Source organism: Periplaneta americana, chromosome 5, assembly GCF_040183065.1.
Source record: "Periplaneta americana isolate PAMFEO1 chromosome 5, P.americana_PAMFEO1_priV1, whole genome shotgun sequence".
NCBI classification, from domain to species: Eukaryota; Metazoa; Arthropoda; class Insecta; order Blattodea; family Blattidae; genus Periplaneta; species Periplaneta americana.
Window position 1 is genome coordinate 80,976,812 of NC_091121.1, and position 8,758 is coordinate 80,985,569.

The 8,758-nt window shown below is 34.1% G+C and overlaps 1 long non-coding RNA gene across 1 annotated transcript; it reads right to left on the reverse strand.

Moving 5' to 3' along the window:
- Positions 1-687: 687 nt before the first annotated feature.
- Positions 688-3,166, reverse strand: LOC138700511 (uncharacterized). Its single transcript, XR_011332369.1, has 2 exons — positions 3,054-3,166; positions 688-1,032 (listed from the first exon to the last, which is right to left on the reverse strand). It is a non-coding gene; the product is annotated as an uncharacterized lncRNA (long non-coding RNA).
- Between the last annotated feature and the right edge of the window lie 5,592 nt (positions 3,167-8,758).

The window sequence follows — 8,758 nt, forward strand, 5'->3', positions numbered from 1 at the left end:
TCTCTCTGCGCCCTAGTTTCTTGGCCCCCACATTTCTTTTAAACTTAAAAATGGTTTGAAAGAATTTAGCAACAGTTACGCTTAAAATTACCCGTTTTAGTCAGGTTTTTTTTACTTAATGGTGTCCAAAAATGATTTCGTTTTCGCGTTAGGCAGTTTTCCGTTTTAAAGTATTATTTTACATAGGAAGTCATTCAGTTTCCAAATTTTTTTTTCGTTTGTGCAGGTTTCATTTTCATAGAGGGTACGTTTTAGCAAGGTTTTACTGCAATTAACATATTTTATGTAATTTTGCTTTATAATTACTTCATATCTTAATTTTTTTCCGCTGTGAACCTACAATCTTAAGTGAAAATTAGTTGTCTTGTAAACATAACAGACTCGTTCATGAATTTGTTCTGATTCTTCAAACGTTAATGGTAGGAAAAATGCTTCTTCTTCATCATCCAGTCAAGCGTTAGACCTCATTGGTCTGTTAATGTCTCAGTCCATTGTCAAGCTGGTCACCCCATACTTCTTTGGTCAGGACGAACATACTTGAGTATGTTCTTTGACATTCTCATATTGCTCGTTTGGAAAATATGTTCCTTCCAGGATTAAGAGAAAAACAAGACAGAAATCTACAGTTCTGTATACATGTTCTTTAAGTACAAGGTACAGTTTTATGAAATAAATAGAAACTCAACATGATTTCAAAGCATATATTTGCGGAAACCTGTGCTGTTAGGATAGCAATAAAGATAATGGAGGAGAGAAGCAACCATTACAATCATCGTCGTCCTTAATCTGTTATGCCAGTTTTTGAGTAGAATAAAACAAAGCAAATATCCGTTCCTGACGTCACATAATCGGCGCTGCTCAGCGGAAGAAAGCGGGATAGGCAGGCGCCACTGCTGGGTATGCGTAGGGGTAGGCCCCATAAGCACCAAACGGGGCACCGAAATAGATGGCTTCAGAACCCTGGAGGTTCTCTTTGCTTGCTTCTTGGGCCGATACGACGAACACGGCGAAGATGGCGAGGATAACAGCGATCTGTATACAGAAGACAGAATCTTTATAAGTAAAAATATGTGAAAATGACGCTAATGTAAATGAGTGAAAGAGGAGCAAAGGAGTAATACAATGCAAAGATGAGAATGACTAGAAGCGATATGGAGAACAAGAAATAGTTAAAATACGAGTGTTCTGGGGGTAATAAGTGTATATAATGCCTTGATGATTCCTGTTTATTATTATTTTTTTTTTAATTTTTGTCATTCAATTAAGCAATTGTGGTTAATATTTTAAGTTATTATTTGAACTTATTGTAGTAAGAATTTGTACTACAATGCAATTTGTGTAATACGGAGAAATATTGCATCTTTATACAGAGTGTTTCATAGTATAGGTACAAACTGAAGGAGTAAGTTGAGGACAGTGAAACAAGGCAAAATATCCTAATAAACATAGATCCGGAAAACATTCTTTCCGAAATCTATGGGATTTTATTATGTCTCGTCATTACAGGTGCACTGGAGTAACAGAACATCCGAAATGCACTGGAGAAAGAAAGCGTTATAATATGTTGCTTTTGCTTCATCAGGAGTGACAATCAAAAGTGTACTATTATGATCTTTCAGACAAATTATTATTATTATTATTATTATTATTATTATTATTATTATTATTATTATTATTATTATTATTATTATATATGTGCTCAATATAACCACCGTTCACAATAAGACAAGTAGCAGCACGTTTCCTCATCGACAACCGTACACGTTCGAATATCCCTTGCGTATCTCTAATATCTTGAAAACCATTGGCAATGAGCTCCCAGAGCTCGTTAATGTTATCAACAGAACTGGGATACACAATACATTTCAAATATTCCAAAACAAAAAATTCAGATGATGAAGTCGGGAGACTTGGGAGGCCATGTTGTTGCTAGACCTAGGCCATGACTGATTCACCTGTTTTGGGAGGATGTGCTTAAGAACTCTAGAACGTTCAAATGAAAGTCAGCCAGTGCTCCATCATGCGTGTACCACAACAATAGATTTTTCTTTTTCATTATTAAATCGCGTAGCTCATGCTGGAAAAATGGAGGTACGCACGACCATTAAGTATGACAAGTAATAAATGAAAATTAAAAATATACGAGGTGTGTTCAGTTGGTGGTCACAGGGATGACATCATATCGATGGTGTTTCGGTAAAAGGGTTTAACCCTCATTTTTTAAATGTGACTTTTTTTGCTGTATTTGAAATTTAATTACAAAACGTGAATGTATGTTTTTTGAGAATTATGTTGACATTCCGTCATATAAAGTATTTAATATTAATGTGTTAACATTTAATTAATTAATTAATTAATTAATTAATTAATTAAGCGTTTTAACCTTACCCTCAGGTTAAACCATTTGCGCATGTGTCAGCTGTTCAGAATTCCCAGTTTCTGCTCTTAATCGAGTACCAATTTCATTTATTTCGAACGAGGAAACTGGGAGTTCAGGATCGATTCTGAATCGGTTCAAGTCTTGTTGGAACACGCATTGAGCTACTGCTCATGAGCATTCAGTTCAGAATCGTATCTGAACCGTGCTGGAATAAACCTTAAATGATTTGATTTAAATAGGCCTATATCATTTCCAATGATAGTTAAAGAAATCTGTAACCTCATTCATGACATGATAAAGAAACTAGATAATGATGCAAACATAATGAGAAAGTATAATGCCAACTTCGTGACTCTCATGTTTCGTTATGTTTGCAGTTAAAATGTTCAGACATTTTTAAAAATGCGAGAAGTGTTGTAGATGTACCGCTACCCGAACGGCTTATTCGTAGATGTTTCGCTCTAAAGATCTGAGTTGAAATTACCGCGACTCTGAGTGAAATTTATATTGATAAAAGACACTGTTATAACGGGAATTTTTTGAGACACTCCATTTTCCCCTGCCGTCATTCTAAAATTCCCACGCAGTTCCCAATCGTTGAAATACCCACGAAAGTGTGTTCGGGTATGCTGCCAAATAAGGAAACAAGATTTTCTATCTTGCGTGTACTTACGAAACCTTTCATTTTGAACACTTGAAGGTATAGCTGTGATTTTCGTCTCGAGCTGCAGAAGAGATTGTCATGCTGAATCTGTGGTTTCTTGCACTATTTATACATGGCCCAGATTTTGGAAGAGACTCGCCTTGTAACATTTCCGTGATGTAAAGTATATTTTTCTCTGTATTAATAAATAAATATCTCCTACGCTTGTTCATGTGATAAATGACTAAGGACACAATGTTTTATATTGCTGCACTAAGGGATTTTTTTTTCATTTAACACATCTGTTAAAAAATAATGGAAATATACAAGTAATAATACTCATATGACGGATTAGTGGCGGTATACAATTGACAGAATAAAGCGAAATATTGAGAGTTAAGCTATAATTTTTATTGTTAAAATATCACTAGCTCTGCAGGAGATCGAATACCGATTCCTTTGTGTGAGTGAGAACTCGCTTCTGAGTGGTGTAAGAGGGGGTTGGACAATAACTTCATTTAGGTCAAAACTATATAAATTCTTGCTTAATAGATTAATTACTGATTAATATTTGTTAATTTAACGAAACTATCATCTGTCCATTCTTATTATTACCAATAATTTCTCTAAATAGAATACAAAACCTGTAATGGCAAAATCTCGTTACATTAATATTATTCTCATTATATCAATATATTTTAGATTTATATTTTGCTCCATATAACATAGTCCTAGTAATTATAGCGATGTACCAAAGTAAATATGATATTTCCATGCAGGAATTCTGCGTTATCACTCGTAATGAGTGCACCTCTGCACATTAGTGTGTTGGACATTGTGCCACTGTCACACATCTGTGACACAGTGCACGAGGGTTGGCCACCAACGGGAAAACTAAGAAGGTGGAGCTTAAACTGTGAGGATTCAATTCGGCATCGGAATTGGAATCCGGTGTGGCTTAGTGAATAGAGCGTTAGCACGTAGAGCTGAAAACTCGGGTTCGAATCCCGGTGCCGTAGGGAATTTTTCTTCGCTCCACCGATCCATCATATGATAACACAGAATTCCTGTATGGAAACATCATATCTACTTAGGTACATCGCTATAATGTGATATGGGTATATAATCACTTAGTGATTTAAGACGTCGCTCATTCCGTCGGATCCCGGCCACTTAGTCACTCGTAATGATTGCACCTCTGCATATTAGTATGTTGGACATTGTGCCACTGTCACACATCTGTGACACAGAGCATGAGGGTTGGCCACTAAAGGGAAACTAAGAAGGTGTAGTTTTGCTTTACAAGACCAATATTTTTGTTAAATTATTAAAACCAATGAAAATTATTTTTTTATATTATATATTTTTTGTGGTATTTGAGTTTTTTCTTCTAATCGCAAACATCTACTTGTTACTTTATTGAATATAGAATTTATTGTTAGAAATTTATTTTTTCAGTCGTTAACTTTACTACTTTATATATTTTGTTAGGTGTTAACCTTTACATAATAAATTGTGTGATGTATGAACGTTTTCGTTGAGCATGTCAACATCATCAGATACACTTTGTCATTTTACAATATCAATACTCTCAGTATTATCTACACAATCTACACATACAATACATGTTTACTATCATATGAGGATAAAACCTATTAAAAATTATATGAATTAGTTTTATAATGTTCAATTGTGGATACCCCAACTGTCAACAATTAAAATATACTTGTATTATCATGGATATATTCTTTGCAAGTCATCACATGTGAACGATATTATGAACGATGTAATGATATGAGGCTAAAAGTAAGATAAAATATAAAAATGATGAGCTAACTCTATTCAATGCTTTACTATGCATGTGAGGATTTGCAAATTACAATATTTTGTTACAAGGTGTTCACTTTTCCATATCATGGTGTAAAATTCTAGCCTGTTATAACTGCCTATATTTTGTAGATCTTAGTGTTATTATTTATGCCAATATGTTGGGTTTAAACTGTTTGTTCATGTTACAGGATAATTATTCAATCCAGTAGTGATGTTGTAGAAGTTTATTTAACATGGTGTGAATCGAAAGTCTGAGATCGTAGTTGTGGAAGTGTTTTCTGTGGATGTTGGTCGTGTACTCTACAACAACAGAACATACGCCCATCATCTGATTAAGTATAAACAGTTTAAACCCAACATATTGGCATAAATAATAACACTAAGATCTACAAAATATAGGCAGTTATAACAGGCTAGAATTTTACACCATGATATGGAAAAGTGAACACCTTGTAACAAAATATTGTAATTTGCAAATCCTCACATGCATAGTAAAGCATTGAATAGAGTTAGCTCATCATTTTTATATTTTATCTTACTTTTAGCCTCATATCATTACATCGTTCATAATATCGTTCACATGTGATGACTTGCAAAGAATATATCCATGATAATACAAGTATATTTTAATTGTTGACAGTTGGGGTATCCACAATTGAACATTATAAAACTAATTCATATAATTTTTAATAGGTTTTATCCTCATATGATAGTAAACATGTATTGTATGTGTAGATTGTGTAGATAATACTGAGAGTATTGATATTGTAAAATGACAAAGTGTATCTGATGATGTTGACATGCTCAACGAAAACGTTCATACATCACACAATTTATTATGTAAAGGTTAACACCTAACAAAATATATAAAGTAGTAAAGTCAACGACTGAAAAAATAAATTTCTAACATATTCATAGACTTTTCTGAAAATTACGCAAAATGAATTGCAAAATATAGAATTTATTGTTTTGGTTTTATTTTTAATGTTATATATTTATTTGAATGATTTTAATTATGACTTATTTTTTAGAATAGTTTTTTTTAACATTATCCGTTTGTGACGGTGCTTTGGGTTTATCTATTTTGGTTTCTATAATTCGTAGATATGGTAATGATTACTTTCAATAGTATGTTATGTTGCAATGTTAAAATTTTTAATATATTTAATTTTTTGTTCCCTTTATGTTTATTAGGTAATTCTTGATGAATAATTCAGTCATTAATATTTCTTTTTATGTTTTTTATTCATATTTTCTATATCGCATAAACAAAATACTAGCATATTTAGCCAAAAAAATTAATGAAAAATCACCACTTCTAAAATTAATAAATTTAAAGGAAATCAACGCAAAAATAGTAATAAATATTCACGCGAATAACCCAAATAAAAAGAATAAATACCAGAATAATATAAACCATGTTGACTATACGAATAAAGATATAAAGTATAAACATCAAACTGAGAGGATTCAATCCGGCATCGGAATTGGAATCCGGTGTGGCTTAGTGGATAGAGCGTCAGCACGTAGAGCTGAAAACTCGGGTTCGAATCCCGGTGCCAGAGAGAATTTTTCTCCGCTCCACCGATCCGTCATCATATAGTCCTAGTAAACTTTTATTAAATTAATTCTCATCATTTTAACCAACCAGCTATCTCAACTTATAATTCTTTACATATTGCATATAGACTGAATTACATTAGCTCATAAATTAAGTTATTACTTTTCTTATAGGTTTTTATCTCAATTTAAATAAGCATGTTAAAACTAAACTGAAGAATATTGCTCGAGAATCTTTTAAGTATATTGTAAATATTCATAATTTAAATATATATGTCACTATTGTATTGTCCACACCTGTGGAGTAACGGTCAGCGCGTCTGGCCGCGAAACCAGGTGGCCCGGGTTCGAATCCCGGTCGGGCAAGTTACCTGGTTGAGGTTTTTTCCGAGGTTTTCCTTCAACCCAATACGAGCAAATGCTGGGTAACTTTCGGTGCTGGACCACGGACCATTTCACCGGCATTATCACCTTCATTTCATTCAGATGCTAAATAACCTAGATGTTGATACAGCGTCGTAAAATAACACAATAAAAAACTATTGTATTGATTACGGCTGATTGAGTGGAAGGGAAGGCCTTAAGTTCTTAACTCTGTCAGTGAAAATAAGACATTCTATTCTATCTGTTTAGGTATAGTTCTTGTCGTTTAATTTATAGCATATTTTGTTTATGTAGCGAAAATTGGTAGATGTTTTTTCTTATTTGTGCTTATTTTATTTCTTAATTTTATTTCCTGTCTCTCCAATTCACACGCTCAATTCTTCTCCATATCCGCATTTCTAGTTTCTTCTCCTCCTCACTTCGTCGTAATATACACGTTTCTGCCCCATATATTAGTCTCTTCCTTAGTTCATTTTCCGAAGGTCCGCAGATTTTCCTTTATTATTTATTAAAACCACCTTTACCACTGCATCCTCCTCTTGACTTCCTGGCAGCAGCTCATGTTACAACTTATAGTGGACCCAATGCATTTGAAGCTGTCCACTTGGTATACTGCTTCATTTAGTATTCACACATTTACCTTCAGGAATTGCTAAATACAGATGGCTGAGACATTTTCATTTTTGGAAACCGTCCTAAATACCAGGTAACATGAAAAAAATTGAAATATTAGTGGTAGAGGTGGAATGGACGACGTAAATGGCTGGAAAAACGCTGTACGATTTATTTATACATTTATTGTGATTTAATATCTGTATTTATTTGAAACAAGCGACAATCTACACCAAACGTGACGGGGGATGATAAATAGTTCTCGGCTGGGCAGTAACGTCGCCTAGAAACATATCTCAGCTCTTTGACAGAACAAAATGTATCTGATAGCTATTGCGCAAGGTGAACTTCCTCCCGGATTTTCGTGTGATATAAATACGGGAACAAATCACACATTCGACATCAGAATCTTCTCAGCAGCCTTAAGCCAAGAGCCGTAGCCACACCGACAACATGAAGGCCTTCGTGAGTATTTAAGGGAAATGCATTTGGTGCGTCAATGTATCAACATTTTTAAATCTTCAACTCGAAACTTGGTAGTAGGAAGCATTTTGATATTTTTTAATACTATGAAATTTAATTATTTGATTTTTAACAACCTGTTGTTGAGATATAAAATAGATTTAAAGATTTTCACGAAATTACACATATTCATGATACTTCATACGGATGGAGTCATATTTGGCATATTACATATATCATCATCCTCCATGCATTACGGAGTTTCCTCTGTAGCTGTCTATAACTCTTCGTGCTACCGTTTTCTTGGACGTCCAGTGTCTCTCCTACCAATGACTGTAATTCATAAACCGAAGTGGTAGCTTGGTCGGTTACATTCCTTGTACGTCTGTACAAGTCTGTATTGCTGAATTCTATTATTTATCTAAACTATTTTTAAATGTTCCCATTTTTTATTAATGCCGGATACTTTACCATTTACCATTCACCAATATGAAGCCAGTTATGTAGACCAATTTACCGAAAGAGTCGTTACCTGAGGTACGTCCATAGGAGGGTGGTCTACGATACACCCACGATGAGATGAGATGAGATGAGATGAGATGATGGAGTTTTGTTGGTGCCACAGGGGATGCAGAACTCTCGAAGAAAACTCCGGTGTTACTTGAACTACGGGCTTGCCCAATACAAGTTATAAACGGGGATATATCGGGAATCGAACCCGGTCCACAGAATTATTAAGTTCATCGTTTTAGTCACTGGACCAGCATGGAATCTATATTCTCAGATATCTGCATTCATTTTATGATCTGTTCTTCTTCTAGCCAGCAGTATTTATTAGAAATCTCATTTCATTTGATTCAAGTCTAGTTTTGTCCTTTCCATTTAAA